At 36.3% G+C, this 19850-nt stretch overlaps 1 long non-coding RNA gene across 1 annotated transcript in view; it reads right to left on the bottom strand.

Moving 5' to 3' along the window:
• Positions 1 to 15533, bottom strand: part of LOC125094377 (uncharacterized) — a 38646-nt gene extending 23113 nt beyond the window's left edge. Inside the window, exon 1 of the long non-coding RNA XR_007125489.1 lies at positions 15454 to 15533. This is a non-coding gene — a long non-coding RNA (uncharacterized LOC125094377). The remainder of the gene's footprint in view (positions 1 to 15453) is intronic.
• Between the last annotated feature and the right edge of the window lie 4317 nt (positions 15534 to 19850).

Genomic DNA, 19850 nt, shown 5'->3' with positions numbered 1-19850 from the left:
TCATCAGGGGCTACCCTAGGAATTCCTCCCATCCTTCACTGTTTCACACTCTTATTTAAAAAGTGCACCTATGGGAAGGAACTCAGAATTGGTGCTATTCTGGAACGACCACCCATCTACTTCGTGTTTCCCAGTTTACAACTCTCTCACATAATCATTCTTTCATTTATACAAACCAAATGTCTTTCTTGGTGGTCAGTTCTGTGCTTGGCATTGTGTTGAGGTAACAAGAAATGAAAGAAAACTTCTTACTCCCACAGGTTATACTGTATCATGAGAGAGAACACTCAATCAAATGAATAAGCAGGTGAATAAAACAATAGGAATGTGTAGGGAATTCTATGATAAAAGCTAAAATCTGGGACAGAAAATTAAAGGAAAGAGATATGGTGGGCCAGATGCTGCGTAGTGCGTGGGGGCAATGAGATATTTTGTATCTTTCACTGTTTTTTTCAGAACTGAAAGCTTCCAACTCAAAGAAGCTTGGTCACTCACTCACTGGTCAGTCCAAACATGGGACAGAATTGTTCCATAGTACAGGAATGGATGGGGAGAGTCTGAAATGGTCTTCTGCTACAGCCTCTTGAATTGATGAATACAAGTGCCATGGAAGGCAATAAGGAATCTTGATTGTCACAAAACATAGCACTTAGGCGGTGGCCCTCAATGATGGCTGCAAGTTAGGGTCACCCAAGATTTTTTAAATCCCAGAACATAGTAGAGGCAAGGTGTACAAGGTTTTCTTGGGGTGGAACACTGGACTCAGTATTTTTTTTTTAAGATTTTATTTATTTTTTATTTATTTGGCAGACAGAGATCATAAGTAGGCAGAGAGGCAGGCAGAGAGAGAGAGAGGAGGAAGCAGGCTCCCCACTAAGCAGAGAGCCCAATACGGGGCTTGATCCCAAGACCTTGAGATCATGACCTGAGCTGAAGGCAGAGGCTTTAACCCACTGAGCCACCCAGGCGACCCTGGACTCAGTATTTTAAAAAGCTTTTCAGATATTGGGGGTGCCTACGTGGCTCAGTCAGTTAAATGTCTGACTCTTGATTTCAGCTCAGGTCATGAGCTCAGGGCTGTGATCTCAGGGTCTCTGTGCTCAGTGGGGAGTCTGCCTGAGATTCTCTCTCTCCTCTCCTTCTCTCTCTGCTCATGCTCACTCTCTCTCTTTATCTCTCTCTCTCTCCCTCTCTCTCTCTCTCACACACACACACACATAAATAAATCTTAAAAAAAAAAAAAAGGAAAGGAAAAGCTTTTCATATGCTGAATGGAGTCAAGGCTGAGAACCAGTGGATGAGGAAATCTCATCCACTATTTTTTTTTCTATTTTTTGCTAAGGAATCTAACTAATATATTTTTAACAGAAAACTGATGCCCCCTCCATTACACACATCTCCACTTACTGAGACAGAAGATCTGTTGGCTCTCAGGCTTCTATAATAGTTAAGTGCCAAACTCATGTGTGTGTGTTTATGAGTGAACAACACTAAACATTTTAGTGATAGTCTAATTTAATGAGTATATTTGAAATAGTCAATCCAAAGCTCATTTTTTAAAAATACTAAACTATTTCAAGAAACAGAGGTACTTTCGCGGTAGTCATTTATTTTTAAATATAAAGGAGTCTCATAACCTCCCAATTTTTGGACAAAAATAACGTTCTTTGGAGAAGAACCGAAGATTAAGTTCAACTCCTTCTGAACTGTGTTCATAATTGAACAGTACTTTCCAAGTTCATTCTACCTACAACATGGGTAGCTTTTTTTAAGATTTTATTTATTTGAGAGAGGGAGAGAAAGAGCAGAGAGAGCGAGCACAGGAGAGGGGGAAGGAGCAGAGGGCCAGGCAGAAGCAGACTCCCTGATGAGCAGGGAGCCCAAAGCAGTACTTGATCCCAGGACCCTGGGATCACGACCTGAATTGAAGGTAGGTGCTTAACCGATTGAGCCACCCAGGGGCCCCGATATCTGTAGTTTTCATTAAAAGTACTAAAATACTTTTTTAAAGAAAATGTACCTATTTCATTTTCTTAGAATGTAAATGGCATTTTCTAAAAACGTCCAAGTGGAATATAAACTGCCATTGAAATAGAATACCCCTCTGATGCCCCGGGCAAAGGAAAGAGGTCAGGGCTGACTGCTCCTCATTCTCATTTCCTCTGACACATGCTCAGTTAGTCATTACACAATATCTTATGAATGGCTTTATTTTTATTTGTCTGTTACCATTATTCTTTATTGCTTTGGGAAGAGGGCAATATCAAATGAATCTGGCAAATATCAGATTTTCGCTGTTCTGACCAGAAATTTCTTTAATGCTTATGTATTAAAATATTTTTAAATTTTTGATGAAGGTATGTTTAATAAATCAGAGAATTTTAATCAGAGATGATTTGAAGTTTGATATATATTTATGAGAACTGAGCTAAGGGCCCATGGGCATTTTAAATACCAATTCAATGTATTAGGTGTCTTTTGTTCCATGGTTTCCTTATTTTCAGAATGCTCCAACTCCTTATTTTCATCCAATATTGCTTTATAGGTGAGTGATAGTAGCTATCAGAACATCTCACTTTCTGAATATTCATGAAGCATTTTTTACTTCCCCTGGCAAGAAGAAAAAAAGGGAAATATATTATTGAGAAAGAAACCTTGTTGAAACTGAGGTGCCCTAATTCTGGTATGGTCTTCGTTGACAAAGAACTTTTTATTCTTTTCTGTAACAAAAGAAAAATACCATTGAAGAGTTCTAGACAAAGAAACCTGGTATGGAAATCGTGAGAATAGGTCAGCAAGGGATGGTTGGGTCTTTTTTTTTTTTTTTTTTTTAAAAAGCAGCTTAGAGTTCTTAAAACTATTTTAGATAGTTGGCCTTTGAAAAACGTATGCTTGGAGGGGCGCCTGGGTGGCTCAGTGGGTTAAGCCGCTGCCTTCGGCTCAGGTCATGATCCCAGGTCCTGGGTTCGAGCCCCACATCGGGCTTTCTGCTCAGCAGGGAGCCTGCTTCCTCCTCTCTCTCTGCCTGCTTCTCTGCCTACTTGTGATTTCTCTCTGTCAAATAAATAAATAAAATCTTAAAAAAAAAAAAGGAAAAACGTATGCTTTGGTTTTTATGCTTTGGCACTAATGAGAACTTTGGCAAATTTTTCAAGTTCTCTTCTGCCTTTGTTTCCTCTTTTGAACAATGGAGTTAATGGCATCAACTTTTCAGGGTTATTTTGAGGCTTTGACAGAGCACCTGGTATATAGTTGGACTAGATATATATTAGTTTCCTTCCTTGCCTGCTTTATTTAGCCTTTTGCCTATTGGTGAGGAAAACAGCTAAAAACTACTGTCCTAGTTTCCTTACCCCACATCGCTCCTCTCAGTGTGGCAAAGCTATGTAAATCTCTGGCCATTAGCATCTATTTCTGGTCCTGTAGATCCATAGAGCATCTTAGAATCACTTTAGCCACCTGCCTGATGTGCCACATCTCTATATTCCTTCTGCTCACTTCCTTTTCTCTGCCTCCTTAACCTTAAGCGATAAGAGGAATAGGGAGAACAGAGAAGCTAAATTTCCATCTTGTAAAAAGGGGTCTCCCTATTCGTATTTATGCTCTGATTCCTCTTTCTCTATCCGCACAGAGAGTGAGGGACTGAGATTCTGTACAGTTTTGTCTTTGAGTAAATTTAGAGGACAGAAATTGTCTAATGAATGGAACAAACCCACATACTAAAAAGATAGCAAACCATTCTTCTGCATGAGGTAGTTAACATTTCGGAAACAATTTATTTGCCAGCACTACTGCATCTAATCATAAACCAAGTCAAACAAGATGAACATATGCACATTGTTGAGCTGAGTGTAGAATGGCTTTTCCAGCAGCAACACACCTGTGTAACAACATCATTTCCAGGTAAATAGCTCTTTTATTGCTAATTAGAATTGAGTTTGAGATATTGTTTTGAAGCTCCAGTCAAGAAGCCTGGCTATTTGCACATCTCTGACTGAAGAATCATGTCCCTAGAGCTGGAAAGGTCAGTCTCTCATCTTTTGTTCATATTACACTTGCTGAAGAAGAGGACAGTTCCTGAAACAGCTGCCTTCATCCTCGGCAAACAGGGAGCATGGGCAGTGACATCCAGGTAATCCCAACATGTGGCCCCCTTACTCAATTTCTTTCTTTCTTTTTTTCTTTTTTTTAAAGATTTTGTTTATTTATTTGCCAGAGAGAGAGATCACAAGTAGGCAGAGAGAGAGGAGGAAGCAGGCTCCCTGCTGAGCAGAGAGACCAATGTGGGGCTCGATCCCAGGACCCTGAGATCATGACCTGAACCGAAGGCAGAGGCTTAACCCACTGAGCCACCCAGGCACCCCTTACTCAATTTCTTCATAAAGAGAAATTCACTGCTTAGTGTGCTAAGAGCATAATTTAAATAAGTCTGGGGGCTAACATTGCAGATTATAATTTACTCCACTCTTTTTAGTACATACAATTCTTGGGATGGGCTTTTGAGACAAGAAGAAAGTTATTAATCTCTCATTTTACCTTTGATTTAAAGTCCTGATTCCTGATTCTATGTTCTTTCATGCTTTGAGTGAGAATTTTAAGGAGCAGTGGAGGAAAAATAAGATAAACCAACGGCTTTTAAACACTGTTGGTTTGAAATCAGTTGGCATTTAAATCTGCTTCATGGAAAAACAATATCCTTATCAAAGCAAATCTAGAAAAGAATCGAATCAGGTACAGCATGAATTAACTCTTGCTTTTATGATCTTCTTCACCGTGTAAAATCGTGAAGAAATCAGCGTTAGAAGAAAGAATGGGGAAGGAAAAAGTAAAGGAAACACCTCCAAGTATAGATATTCAAGCTCTTCATTTTATAGGTAAAACAACTGAAGAAATCAGTGGAATCACATTGGTTTCCATAAACTATACTGCTTGGCTAATTAGTAAGAGATCTGGGATGCGAATTAACATCTCCTAGTTTATAGGACAATAGAGCTTTGACATACTGGACTACTCAAATTTAAAGGCAAAAAAAGAATAAACATTTTCTTTTGGTACAGATCCTGGTAAATAGTTTCAACCAAGCACTCAAATAGAATAAAAAACAAAACCAGTCGCGTAGCAAATTAGTGGGGGGGAAATGTACATTTGTTCTAAAGAGAGAAGAAGACAGTTAACCCAAACTAATGGAATCTATGTATGATTTGAGACGATCTGCTTTTTCTTTAAAAATTCCACAAACATGGGGCGCCTGGGTGGCTCAGTGGGTTAAGCCGCTGCCTTCGGCTCAGGTCATGATCCCAGGTCCTGGGTTCAAGCCCCACATCGGGCTTTCCACTCGGCGTGGAGCCTGCTTCCTCCTCTCTCTCTGCTTGCCTCTCTGCCTACTTGTGATTTCTCTCTGTCAAATAAATAAATAAAATCTTAAAAAAAAAAAAAATTAAAAAAAAAATTCCACAAACATGCCATTCTTTGAAAAATGGATTTACTTAGATAAATGTTACTTATTTAAGCAAGAAATCCGAACTACTGAAATAGTGTGTTATGGTTATAAATGTATCATGGTCTATCCCCACTTATTTCATTTTATTATATTATCCCTCCAGCAAAACAGCTTTAAATACTTGTGGTTATAAAAATTGTAGGTCATAAAGTCTAACTTCAATCAACATAGTCTCTACAATTTGAAATTTAATAGTGTTAAGTGCTGATGGAACAGGAAAACAAAAAACATTAACATTTTCCTGTGGAAAGACTACCCTCTTGTGACTTCAATTTGTACTACAACTGTCTACCTTTTTCAAGTTTGGACGCCTACAAAGGGACTTGGAATAGTTTGACTTCGGAGCTAAAATTACCTTAACAATATTCTTATGAATTCTACTAATTTTTTATGGTAGCCTCATTGTGAAGATATCAAACCTGAATCCTGGGTTTTTAGTAACATTAGATTACAAACACCTCTTTGAGATTTGTAGCCTTAAATAATGAAACCCTAAGAAATCGTGCAATATTTGAAGCTTTACATCATCGTCACCAACGTATTACATCATTTGTTAACTCTTAATTTTAAAAGCCATAAACTTATTTTATATGAAAATTTAAAATTTATGTCTCACATTAGCAGCCTTCAAACCTCAAAAGATTGGGGAAACTGGGTGGCTCCTACAGTTGTTAAGCATCTGCCTTTGGCTCAGGTCATGATCCTAGGGTCCTGGGATCAAGCCCCACATCAGGCCCCCTGCTCTGTGGGAAGCCTGCTTCCTCCTGTCCCATCCCCCTGCTTGTGTTCCCTCTCTTGCTGTCTCTTCTCTGTCAAATAAATAAACAAATAAGATCTTTTAAAAAACTTCAAAAAATACTCAATATTCTAACTATTAACTATTCAGAATGTCATAAATTAAATTACAGATTTTATGTAGTGTGAAATGCCACCTAAACTAAGCCATTTCCCAGTTCAAATCCAGTGATAATTGATATTTTTTCAAATAAGTATTAATTTCTTATCACCAAATGGACAGTGAATGGTAACTAACCCATATAAGAGGTTAAAGAATTTCTTTGTTTCAATTTAAACCTTGTTACAGTTTGAAGTGTTGAGGTTGCTGGAAGGGCTAATTTAGCAGAAGTTTGTTCTCAGATTGAAGGTGGAAATCACTGAGGTTTTATAATCTGCCCAGGACTCTGAACAAGGGATAGTTCTTTAGGGAGAGTCCTATGTACCCAAACTTCAGCTAAAGGTGTCTATGGATTTATGTAGTGTTCCCTGCTTCTTGTAAGGATATATCAGCATGCATTCATGTTGTGTAGCAAAATAATAGTAAAATAGTAAAGGCAGGATGAAAGACACATAAGGACTGGCTTTGAGTGCTAATAGATCCTCAAAATTTTACCTTTATTCTCATTTAATTGGTAGGCATTTCCACTATTTTTTTTTTAAGATCTTATTTATTTATTTATTTATTTATTTGACAGACAGCGATCACAAGTAGTCAGAGAGAGAGGAAGGGAAGCAAGCTCCCCGCCCAGCAGAGAGCCCGATGTGGGGCTCGATCCCAGGACGCTGGGATCATGACCCAAGCCGAAGGCAGAGGCTTTAACCCACTGAGCCACCCAGGTGCCCCTCACTATTTCTAAAATAATCTCTACACCCAATGTGAGGCTTAAATTTATGACACCAAGACTCAAGAGTCTCATGCTGTACTGACTGAGCCAGCCAGGCAACCCTCACATGGTAGATATTATTATTCAGAAATATTCACAATGCTTCCTGACCTCTCTAGGAGTGCACGTACTCCATTCTGGACATTATGCTCAACGATGTGACTCCAGACAACTGGATGTTGTCACACATGATTGGGCATAACCTTGAAATAGGTTTGTCTCAGTTTACTCACTTGCTCCTCTGTTACGATTATCTTAAGAATGCACTTAATCTAGCCTGCTGGCCCCGGAAGGATGAGATGCAGGACAGACCCACTACCTCTTCCAACCACGCCTAGTCTAGATCCATTGTTTCTGGACTGACGCAGATTTCTGGGCTAAACTGAAGCTTCATATTGTATGTTGCTGAGATTTTAATCACCTTTTCGTAGCACTGCATACTGTGATCGTGTTTAATAAGACAACTTTCTTTTCCCACATGGAAAAATATTTAACTGCTTCACAGTCATATAGAGCCGGAGTCATATAATTGTTCTGTCAGTTCTCCCCTTCCAAAAATTTTTAAAGGTTTTATTTATTTATTTATTGGGGGTGGGGGTTTGAGTTGCAGAGGGAGAGGGAGACAGAGATACTCAGGCAGACTCTGTACTGAACACAGACCCTGAGATCATGACCTGAGCCAAAATCAAGAGTTGGATGTTTAACCTTAACTATTCTTCCAAATCTTAATGAAACTCCCTATTTTGATCCTTGAGATCAAATAAATGTCCCTTTCTCAGAGAGCATTTCCAGATTCTGTTTAGAGTATCTCAGCAAATAACCTTTTTTTGATGACATACTCAACTTTTTTATTTCCTTTGTAGAAGTTAATATTACTTTTATTTTCAGTGTTCTTATTCATTAAGTTATCTGCAATCCCCAATCAAATATAAATTTCATGAAGGTAAAATCCTATCTTTTTGTTCCCTGCCACATCCCCAGTGTCTAGCTCCTAAAATTTTCTCATTAAATATTTTTTTTAATTTTATTTTTTATAAACATATAATATATTTTTATCCCCAGGGGTACAGGTCTGTGAATCAACAGGTTTACACACTTCACAGCACTCACCATAGCACATACCCTCCCCAGTATCCATAACCCCACCTCCCCTCCCAACCCCCCTCCCCCCATCAACCCTCAGTTTGTTTTGTGAGATTAAGAGTCACTTATGGTTTGTCTCCCTCCCAATTCCATCTTGTTTCATTTACTCTTCTCCTACCCCCTTAACTCCCCATGTTGCATCTCCTCTCCCTCATATGAGGGAGATCATATGATAGTTGTCTTTCTCCGATTGACTTATTTCGCTAAGCATGATATCCTCTAGTTCCATCCACATCGTCGCAAATGGCAAGATTTCATTTCTTTTGATGGCTGCATAGTATTCCATTGTGTATATATACCACATCTTCTTTATTCATTCGTCTGTTGATGGACATCTGGGTTCTTTCCATAGTTTGGCTATTGTAGACATTGCTGCTATAAACATTCGGGTGCACGTGCCCCTTCGGATCACTACGTTTGTATCTTTAGGGTAAATACCCAGCAGTGCAATTGCAGGATCATAGGGTAGTTCTATTTTCAACATTTTGAGGAACCTCCATGCTGTTTTCCAGAGTGGTTGCACCAGCTTGCATTCCCACCAACAGTGTAGGAGGGTTCCCCTTTCTCCGCATCCTCGCCAGCATCTGTCATTTCCTGACTCGTTAATTTTAGCCATTCTGACTGGTGTGAGGTGATATCTCATGGTGGTTTTGATTTGTATTTCCCTGATGCCGAGTGATGTGCAGCACTTTTTCATGTGTCTGTTGGCCATTTGGATGGATGTCTTCTTTGCAGAAATGTCTGTTCATGTCTTCTGCCCATTTCTTGATTGGATTATTTGTTCTTTGGGTGTTGAGTTTGCTAAGTTCTTTATAGATTTTGGACACTAGCCCTTTATCTGATATGTCATTTGCAAATATCTTCTCCCATTCTGTCAGTTGTCTTTTGGTTTTATTAACTGTTTCCTTTGCTGTGCAAAAGCTTTTGATCTTGATAAAATCCCAATAGTTCATTTTTGCCCTTGCTTCCCTTGCTTTTGGTGATGTTCCTAGGAAGATGTTGCTGCGGCTGAGGTCGAAGAGGTTGCTGCCTGTGTTCTCCTCAAGGATTTTGATGGATTCCTTTCTCACATTGAGATACACCACACACGAAAATAGACTCATTAAATATTTTTGAATGAACAAATGAATGATATATTCAGCCCATTAATACATCAATCAGTTCTATTACCTGATCTGGTAAATCCCCACTTCAAACATCACTTAAAAAAAATAGTCCTCATTAGTGTTAATAACCTCTATAACCGTTCTCTCCTTTCACCTGTGTGTCAGCTCTCAAGGATTCAGTAGCTGAGCTGGTAACAAATTATTCTCAGTTGATTCCCAGCCCTATGCTCTGATTAGGCAGATATGTATTTTTTAAATTGTCAGTTATTGTCAATATTTATTACTGTCAGCTATTTCTGTCCTGATCTTATTCTTTCTCTTTCTCATTATATTAAACAAGGTAAAAACTCTCCTACCATTTATTTCAAAACTGTACCTTTTTAAGGGCTTCTAACAATGTATGAGTGTATATGAAAACAGAAAATGCTCAAGTGGTTATTTTGTATTTATTCATTTAACAATAAATATTTCTTCCAGTAATGGATATAAAGATACCTAGAACTTAGGTCAGACCCTCAAGACCTGACAATCTTGGAAGGGAGATAAGAGCTAAGGTAGACATTATGATAAATATAATTATGGCTCAGACTGCTATGGTGCTTTGCAGGGAGTTAGGATAAAAAGAAAATTGCATTGCTGGAGGAGTATATGAGCTTTGGTTTCAGTAGGATTCTGAACAAGAGAGAGGAACACAATAACTTAGGATAAGATAGCTTGCTACATAATTGACCATTGGTGTGTGAGCAGAATTTAAACAAATGTACCAGCTCCCAGTTGGTGTAATAGCAAATTTTATGGAGAAAAGATTGTAATTGAAAGATTTCTATTGCTATTCTTACTATCACCAAAACAATTATTTTAAATAGTATGTCCATAAAAATAAAGCAGTTGTCACCATATTGAGCATATCACTATGTGAGATACAAAGAAAAGCCATGCATGTATTTTTCTCAGGGAGCTTATAGTCATTTGGTAAGTAACATAAACTTTTTGAGAAGATGGATCACATGTAGTAACTATATTATTTTTAGGAGAACTATTTTATAATTGATAAGTAATGTCTATAAACTCAGGAAAACTTTCATAATATAGAGTGTGAAAGTGGCAGTGAGAGGGAAGAAAGGGTAGAATGGGGTGAAAGAGAAGAGATAAAAATAGGAAGAAAAAAAGGAAGGGGGTAAAGGAAGAGAAGTGAAGGAGGAAGCAATGTGCTGTGGGTTTTGATAAATTTAGTTCTCAACCCAAATCTTGCTAAGAAGAGTTGTAGAACATGAGTTGGGACTTGAAATATAATAGCATTTTGGTAAGTTATTGGAAAGAGATGGTGCATGTGTGGGTGAACAAAGAGTGTATTTGGGAGATGGTTCATAAGACAACTTGATTGGGAAGTCAGGATAACATCTTTTATTGGAATACCCAAATTCTGGTCCACAGAACACCTTTGAAATATTTAGTGATGCTTGCTATGGACTGTTTCGTGTCTCTCTCTAAATTCATAAGTTCAAGTTGTAGCCTTCAGTACTTAAGGGTATAACCATATTTTGAGATAGTACCTTCCTTCAAAGAAGTATTGAATAAAATGAAGTCTTATGAGTGGTTTCTAATCCAGTATGACTGGTGTCCTTATAAGAGGACTTTAGGGGATAGGCACAGAGAGACCATGTGGAGACACCAGATAAAGATGGCCATCTCCAAGCCAAGGAAAGAGTCTATCAGAAGAAATCAACCTGTCATTACCTTAATGTCAGAATTCTAGTTTCCAGAATTATAAGAAAATAAATTATTGTTTAAGCCACTCACTTTTTCCACATTCTGACCCTGCAGCTCACTCATTCTTCAAAACCAGTAGTGTCTTCCTAAATCACAGAGCAGGTCCTGTCGGCCCCTTGCACATGTCCCTCTGTAACCTCATGGCAAACTGAATAAAGCCCAAGTATCCTATCTTGGGGGCTAAGGCTCTATTGACCTACATTCAGTATTTCTCCTCACCTCATCTACTTTCTAGTTCCTCCTCTAGCCGATTTCAACCAACCTGACTGGGTTATTTCCCCTTTGGTTTGTTTGTTTGTTTGCTTTTCCTTCAGGAAAATGGCAGTAGATTTGTGTTTAATCGGGTCTTTTCTTCTCCCATTTTTTCTTTTTTTAAATTATTCAAATCTCATTGTAAGGGCTAGCTGCCTTGTCAGAGATTCCTTGTCTAAGCTAAAGAAATACCTGTCTCCATTTTCCTGATTACTGTTCACGTTACCCTATTTCAGTTTCATGTTTTTTTTTTTTTATTTTTTTATTTTCTGCAGGATTTGCTTTTAAGATGGGGTCAGTATCTGTTTCCTTTTGTGCTTTATCATCAGTGGCTAGTTTTGCTACCTAAGACTACAACAGTTACCCACATGAGGCTATCAAGCACTTAAAAATGTGATTACTCCCTATTAGGATGTACTGTTAGTATAAAATACACACCAAAATTTGAATGTTTGGTATAAAAGCATGTCAAATATGTTAATAATGATCATATTTGTGGGGTGCTAAATGATAATATTGTGGATATGTTTATTTAAATAAAATATATTACTATACTTTTTTACCTGATTCATTCTACTTTTTTTATGTGGTTGGTTAAAAAAAAAAAAGTTAAGGTTATATAATTGGCTTAAAGTTATGACATATATTATACTTCTTCTTTTAATTATTTATTGAGGTATGATTGACACATAAGAAGCTATATAAATTTAATGTATACAATTTGATGAGTTTGGAGAAAAGTAAACATCCATGAAACTATCATCAAAATCTACACTGTAAACATATCTGTCACCTCCAAAAGTTTCCTTCTACGCTCTTTGTTCATTATTATTATGGTGTGTGTGATAGGAGTATTTATCCAAAGATCTACCATCTTCACAAGTTTTTCAGTAGACAATGTAGTATTTTGAGCTATAGGCAGTATTCTGTACAGTAAATCTCTAGGATTCATTTTTATCTCATATAACTGAAACTTTACACCCCCTGATTAATACCTTCCCATTTTCCCTTCCCTCCAGTCCCTGCCAACCATCATTCCACTCTACGCCCTGCTTCTATGAGTCTACTTTACACTCTTCATATAAGTGGTATCATGTAATATTTGTTCCTTTGTGTCTGACTTATTTCACTTGGAGTAATATCTTCTAGGTTCACCCATGTTGTTACAAATGGTAGGGTTTCCTTCTTTTTAGACTGAATGATATTCCAGTGGATATATACACCACATTTTCTTCTTCCATTCAGCTGGAGATTGACATTTAAGTTGTTTCCATCTCTTGGCTATTGTAAATAATGAACATGGGGGTACAGAGATCTCTTCAAGATCATGATTTCATTTGCAATGCTAATATACATAGATGTGGGAGTGGTGGATCATATGGTAATTCTATTTTTAATTTTCAGAAGAATCTCTATACTGGTTTCCATAGTGGTTGCACAAATTTATATTCCCACTAGCAGTATACAATGTTTGTCTCTTGTCCATATCTTTGCCAACACTTTTTTTTGTGTTTTGAAAATAGTCATTCTAACTGCTGTTGAGGGGATATCTCATTGTGATTTTGATTTGCATTTTCCTGATGATTAGAAACGTTAAGGATGTATTCCAGTGCCTGTTGAGTACTTGCATGTCTTTGGAGAAATGTCTATTGAGTTCCTTTGTTCATTTTTGTAATTGGGCTGTGTTGTTGCTATTGAATGGTAGAAGCTCCTTATATATTACAGATATTAACTCTTCATCAGATACAGCTTGGGAAAATTTTCTCACATTTCATAAGTTGTCTTCTCATTTTCTGGATTGTTCCCTTTTCTAGGCAGAGCTTTTTAGGTTGACATAGTCCCACTTGTCTATTTTTTGCTTTGTTTCTTATGCTTTTGATGTCACATCAAAGAAATAACAGAAAAGATCAATGTCAAGAAGTTATTCCTCCATGTTTTCTTCTAGGAGTTTTACAGTTTCAGGTCGACATGTTTAAGCATTTAATGTATTTGAGCTTATTTTTTAATATAGTGTAAGATAAGGGTCCAATTTCATTTTTCTGCATGCTTATATGTGACTTTCTCAACATCATTTACTGAAGAAAATATCCTTTCCTTTTTGTGTATTTTGGCACCTTTGTGAAGGAGTGGTTGGCCATATATGTGTGTTGTTATTTCTGGGTTTTTATTCTGTTCTATTGATCTATATGTCTGTTTTCATTCCAGAGCCATAATACCTCCAGCATTATTCTTTCTCAAGATTTCTTTGAGTATTTGGAGTCTCTGGGGTTGCATATGAATTTTAGGATTAATTGTTATCTTTGTATAAAAAATTCTGGTGAAATATTGATAGAGATTACACTGAATTTATAGATCACTTTGGCAAGTATGGGCATTTAAACAATATTAATTCTTCCAATCCAGGAATATGAAATATCTTTCCATTTACTTGCATTTATTTTAAACATATTTTTCACCTTCTTGGTTAAGTTTATTCCCAAATATTTTGTTCTTTTTGATGTAGTTGTAAATGGTATTATTTTCTTAATTTTATTTTTCTATAGTTCATTGTTAAGTATGTAGAGATACAAATGATTTCTGTATGTTCATTTTGTATTGTTTAACTGTATTGAATTTATTTTTTAGTTCTAACAGTGTTTTTGTTGCAAATGAGATCATGCCATCTGTGAAGAGAGATTACTTTTTTTTCCAATTTGGACATGTTTTTATTTATTTTACTTGACTAATTGTTCTGCCTAGGACTTCCAGAACATGTTGAACAGAAGTGGCAAGAGTGAATATGTTTGACTTATTCCAGATCTTAGGTAAAATGCCGTCAGTTTTAACCCTCTTGAGTATCATATTAGGTATGGGCTTTTCATATATAGCCTTTAACGTGTTGACTTAACTCTCTTTTATACCTTATTTGTTGAGCGTTTGTATCATGAAAGGGTGTTAGGTATCGTCAAACTTTTTTTTTTTTAACCTTTTGAGATGATCATATAATTTTATTCTTTCACTATCTTAACATGGTTGATCATGTTGATTGATTTGCATATATTGAACCATCCTCGTGTTGCAGAGATAAATCCTAGTTGGTCACGGTGTATAATCCTTTTAATGTGTCATTGAATTTGGTTTGCTAATAGTTCATTGATGATTTTGGGGTCTGATTGATCAAGGATATTGGTCTGTAGCTGTGCTTTCTGGAGGTGCCTTTCTCTGGCTTGGATATCAAAGGAACACTGGCCTCATAAAGAGAGTTTAGAAGTATTCCCTCTTCTATTTTTGGGAGAGTTTAAGAAGTATTGGTACTAATTTTTAAATATTTGGTAGAATTTGCTTGGGAAGCCATATGGTACTGGACTTTTCTTTGTTGAGAAGTTTTGCTTACTTATTCAATCTCCTTACTTGTTATTGGTCTATTCAGGGTTTCTGTTTTTTCTTGATTCAATTCTGATAGGTAATATTTTTCTAAGAATGTATCCATTTCCTCTAGATAGTCAAATTTATTGACATATACTTGTTTATAACAGTTCTCTATGATATTTTTAATTTCTGACATAATTTTTAATGTTTCCTCTTTCATTTTTGATTTTGTCTTCTCTCTTTCTTCCTTAATTAGCCTACCTCAGGTTTTTTACTTTTATTAAAAAACAAAAACAAGGGGCGCCTGGGTGGCTCAGTGGTTAAGCCGCTGCCTTCGGCTCAGGTCATGATCTCAGGGTCCTGGGATCGAGCCCCGCATCGGGCTCTCTGCTCTGCGGGGAGCCTGCTTCCTCCCCTCTCTCTGCCTGCCTCTCTGCCTGCTTGTGATCTCTCTCTCTCTGTCAAATAAATAAATAAAATCTTAAAAACAAACAAACAAACAAACAACAAACAAAAAAAAACTTTCAGAAAACTCCTAGTTTCACTCTTTTGTTTTTCTATTCTGTATTTTATTTATTTATGCTCTAATCCTTATTATTCCCACCCATCTTGTAACTTTGGGCTTAGTTTGCTCTCCTTTTAGTTTTTTGAGATTTAAAGTTAGATTGTTTACCTTACTCTTTAGGTCTTTCTTCTTTTTTAATGTAGATATTTTCACATTGTATTTCTGTTAGCTATCCTTGGCTTATAGCAGTAACTGAAACATAACTGGTTTGAAAAAAAATTCATTGTTTGACCTGAACATGTTAGTTAAGACCAGTCACTGCTCTAAAGATTTTCACATTTTATCCTTGCAAATTTGTGATGAAGGCAATTGATTAACTGCATTTACAGATGGGAAAGCAGAAGAAAACAGATTATTCATTATGTAGACTTGGAATCATTGCTTAAGAGAGGAAAAAGGTAGAAATGATAGGCACATTTTAACAATGATAATCTCTAGCTGGGCAGGGTAATTAGTAATTTATTTTAATCTGGACATTCTAACATTTACCCATGTCTTCTGCAAAACACATATACTATTTTACTGTGTATATATATATATATATATATATATATATATATATATATGTGTATGTGTGTGTGTGTGTGTGTTTTATATATATATATATATATATGAAGCAAAACAAAGCCATTACTAAGGACATTAGGAGCATGAAGACAACAGTTAAGGAAGAAAAAAAAAATCTCATGCCTGTACAATTTAAGAGTAACCTTCAAACTAATCTTTTTTGTCCTTGTCTCCATATTGTTAATTGATGCTAATAATAATAATTAGGATGTATCCTACTCATATATATACCTGCTAATACTTTAGCTATTCTCTGAATCCAGTCTTCTTCCTCCTTGTTCCGCAATTCAATTATATTTCTCATCTACTTAACTTATACTACTTCCTTAGAGTTAATACTGACCATGCTTTGTGTTTGTTTTTCGTTTTTTTTAATTTTTTAATTTTTTTAAAATTTTTTTATTTTAAATGGGAAGAGCCAAAACCCAAACAAACAAAACAATAACACTGGAGTTTGCAATTACATGGAGCAATTTTAATTTCCCTTCCTTCCTTCTTTCCCTCCATCCTTCCTTCCTTCCTTCCTTCTTTCCTTTCTTTCTTCTTCTTGTAACTATGTTCGTTTTTTTCCTCAATACATTCTGGTCTATAGCTTAATAGAATTATTCCTGCTATGAGAGAAACAGAGTCAGTCCTCTTAGCAATAAATTCAATGATTATCATTAGGCAAGGGCTATCAGGTGACATAACTAATAAATGCATACTAAATGATATGTTTAACCATTTAACAGTTCTTTTGTCTCACAATAAAATTATCTCTAAATAGTTTATTCTTATATTGAACATTTATCAAAGTTGGGAGCATATCATTCTTAATTTTTTAAAGCATTCTTTGTATTACCTTAGTGTCTTATGGTTTCAGAGGTGATTCTTACTATTCTCTTCACTGCTCCCCACATATTTACATATGTTTATGGTATGTAAAGTTGGCCTTCTTTTGAATTTTCATTTATTTGTAATATAAAATACATATTCAATAAAAAATAACATAAATTAGTTTCTTTGGGTAATATATTGATGACTGACTTCGTTTGAATTTCCTTCGTTCCATCCTTCTTTCCTCCCTATAAATAAATACATACACACTCATATTTATATACGTATATGCATATAGATTCATATATAAACATATACATATATATGAGCTGTAGAAAAACTTGTCTTGGACTGAAAACTTTCATAAATAGTGTTATTTAAAGGGTAAATATAAATTTAGCAAAAAAAAACAATTTATTTCTACCTCTGTCCTCCAAGTATCAATCACTTCTTTTTCCTTTGCTGAGTAAAAGAATGACCTGTTGTAGCTTGCCACATATCAATTTCCTGAGATGAAACTTATTAGAATAAGAATATGATGAATTTTCCCATTTTTCTACATCCAATCAGTCTGTTCATTGTCTGAGAGCACACCAGATGACTAAAGATGTCAGTTGCTTCTCTCCAGGTTTTTTCTGGTAGCCTTGTGCTTTAATCCAGCTGCTGCTTTGCATTTGAAAACTAAATCACACTCAATATTTCATAGTCTTTTTGATCTTGGGTTTTATGATAATGAGACTTGGGTTACAGAAACCTTCATTCAGAGAATTCAAACAGATTTTAGCACCTGTTAACAGGTATTAAAAAAACAAGTGCATCATTTAAATTCTTCCATTCTTTTCAATTTGTTCACCTATAATTAAAAACATTTTGTCCATGAAAAGTGCTCTAGAAAAGTGCACTTAAAAAGTGCACATAAAAAGTGATTTTTATGCATTTATTTTTTTATTATAAGGCATTCTTTGAATTAACTTCCTATCTATAAATCTCAATTTGTCCGTCTTTAAAATGGGGAAGGAAGGGACGCCTGGGTGGCTCAGTTGGTTGGACGACTGCCTTCAGCTCAGGTCATGATCCCGGAGTCCCAGGATCGAGTCCCGCATCGGGCTCCCAGCTCCATGGGGAGTCTGCTTCTCCCTTTGACCTTCTCCTTGCTCATGCTCTCTCTCACTGTCTCTCTCTCAAATTAATAAATAAAATCTTTAAAAAAAATAAAATAAAATGGGGAAGGAAGATGAGAGAATTAGGGGTTTTCTGAGTCATCAAAGAACATTTTTGTAGAAGGAAAAAGTCTCAAATTTGTTTATAATATTAGTATAGATAGATAGATAGAGATAGAGATAGATATAGTTATCTATTTGAGAGAGAGAGCATGTGCCCAAGCACGGGGTGGTGGTGGGGGGCCAAGACTGTGGGGCTTGATCCCAGGGCCTCAGAATCATGACCTGAGCCAAAGGCAGCTGTTTAACCAACTAAGCCACCCAGGTGGTCCAACAAGGTCTATCTATGGTATTTCTTCTTTGTTTTCTGACAAGTCATTGAGATGCTGATGGCACATGAACCATTAGGAGAAAAATCTGAATATCACTTTTGTATGTAAAAAAGAAGCAAAATAGGAAGATCTCCATCTGTTAGATGCATTTAGTTTAAAATGCAAGTAGGAGCATAACATTTAGTCAGATGTAAAAAGGTATTTTCTGAGGCTCTGGGGTGAACAGTGAAGAAAAAATTATTGAGCTATCTTAGGTGCAAATAGTTGTTTTATTAAAGCACAAAGACAGGAACCCTGGGCAGAAAGAGCTGCACTGGGATTGTGATGGGTGACTGATGATGTACTTTCAAATTGGGAGGGGATTAGGGATAGTGTTAAGTCTCTAAGGAATTTTAGAAGCAAGGTTTCCAGGACCTTGAGAGGGCTAGCTATTTTTAGGAAAAGGTCATTTATTACTGTCTAATAAAACCTTAGTTGTGAGACCCTTCAGATGTATATCAGTGGGCCATATGCTTGGAGGGTGATTGCTAACATATATCTTGGAGGGTAGAGATAAAGGAGTTTCCAAAAGAATTTTTATATGTTAAAAGAGACTTAAAGGATCCTGGAGGTGGAAAAAATGTTAAGCTAAGATGGCCTTTTGTCCTTAGCAAAGTATCAACATTGAGATAGCTGAGTTCCTGGAGGGTGGTCATTTCTGCCTGTTTCAAGGATTTGTCAATGGGCTGTAAGTACTAAGGAAATTTAATTTGTTTCTTTAGCCTTTGTTTCCCACATGGATGGGGGAGTAAAATGTATCAGGAGTAGAAAAAGATGGATGCAGATTTTCTTCCTTTTTTTTTTTTTTTTGGTCCTTTTCTTTCTTTGTTTATGTTTAGCTTATTGGCAATTTGGCAAGAAACACAACTTTACAGAGACAAAGCTGCATAGCCATGCTTTTGAACAATGTTCTGACTTATGTAATCTTCAAAGCGGAAGTCTTTTGGGGTCTATATCTCAGCATTTAGCTTGGTTGAACACACCTCCTGTTTGATGTGTGACCTCCTGCTTTGTTTACACAATATGCTCTCCCTTCACCTTGTCCTTCAGAGCTCTTTCAGGCTTCTTTACCAGTTCCCAGCGTTGTCTTCTTCTACACATTCTCTTAAAGAGATTGCGTTCATTCACAGAGCTTTAACTATTTTGTAGAACAGCCTGGATCTTGTATCCTGCTCACACTTTCATCTGTTCAGATTTGACTCAAGTCTTTGTGGCTGATTTCAGACTAAATTTGAAACAAAGGGCATCTTGAGTTTTCTGTGTCACAAACTAATGAAAAGAATGCATTTGTAGTGAACATTTAAATCTTAAGACAAGAATGATACTTAAGGATATCTAAGAATGGTTGAAAGAACAGTGGTTGTTATCCTAAAGAGGAAAAGTGTTCCAAAAATGGCAGAACACTTTAAGGCAGTAGATTCTAAGACAAGAGGATAAAAACATTCCTTTTAATGAGGTTTTAAAATCTGGAAATGGAGAACAAGTATTTTCAAATGAATTGTTTTAGCCATATTATTTATTGTAAAATTCAAGTTGTAAATAAAGTGATTCAGAAGATTTTGATGTTCTTATTCATGAACATGGGCATAAA

This window comes from Lutra lutra, chromosome 2 (genome assembly GCF_902655055.1).
Source record: "Lutra lutra chromosome 2, mLutLut1.2, whole genome shotgun sequence".
NCBI lineage: Eukaryota > Metazoa > Chordata > Mammalia > Carnivora > Mustelidae > Lutra > Lutra lutra.
This window is presented reverse-complemented; position numbering and strand designations above follow the sequence as displayed.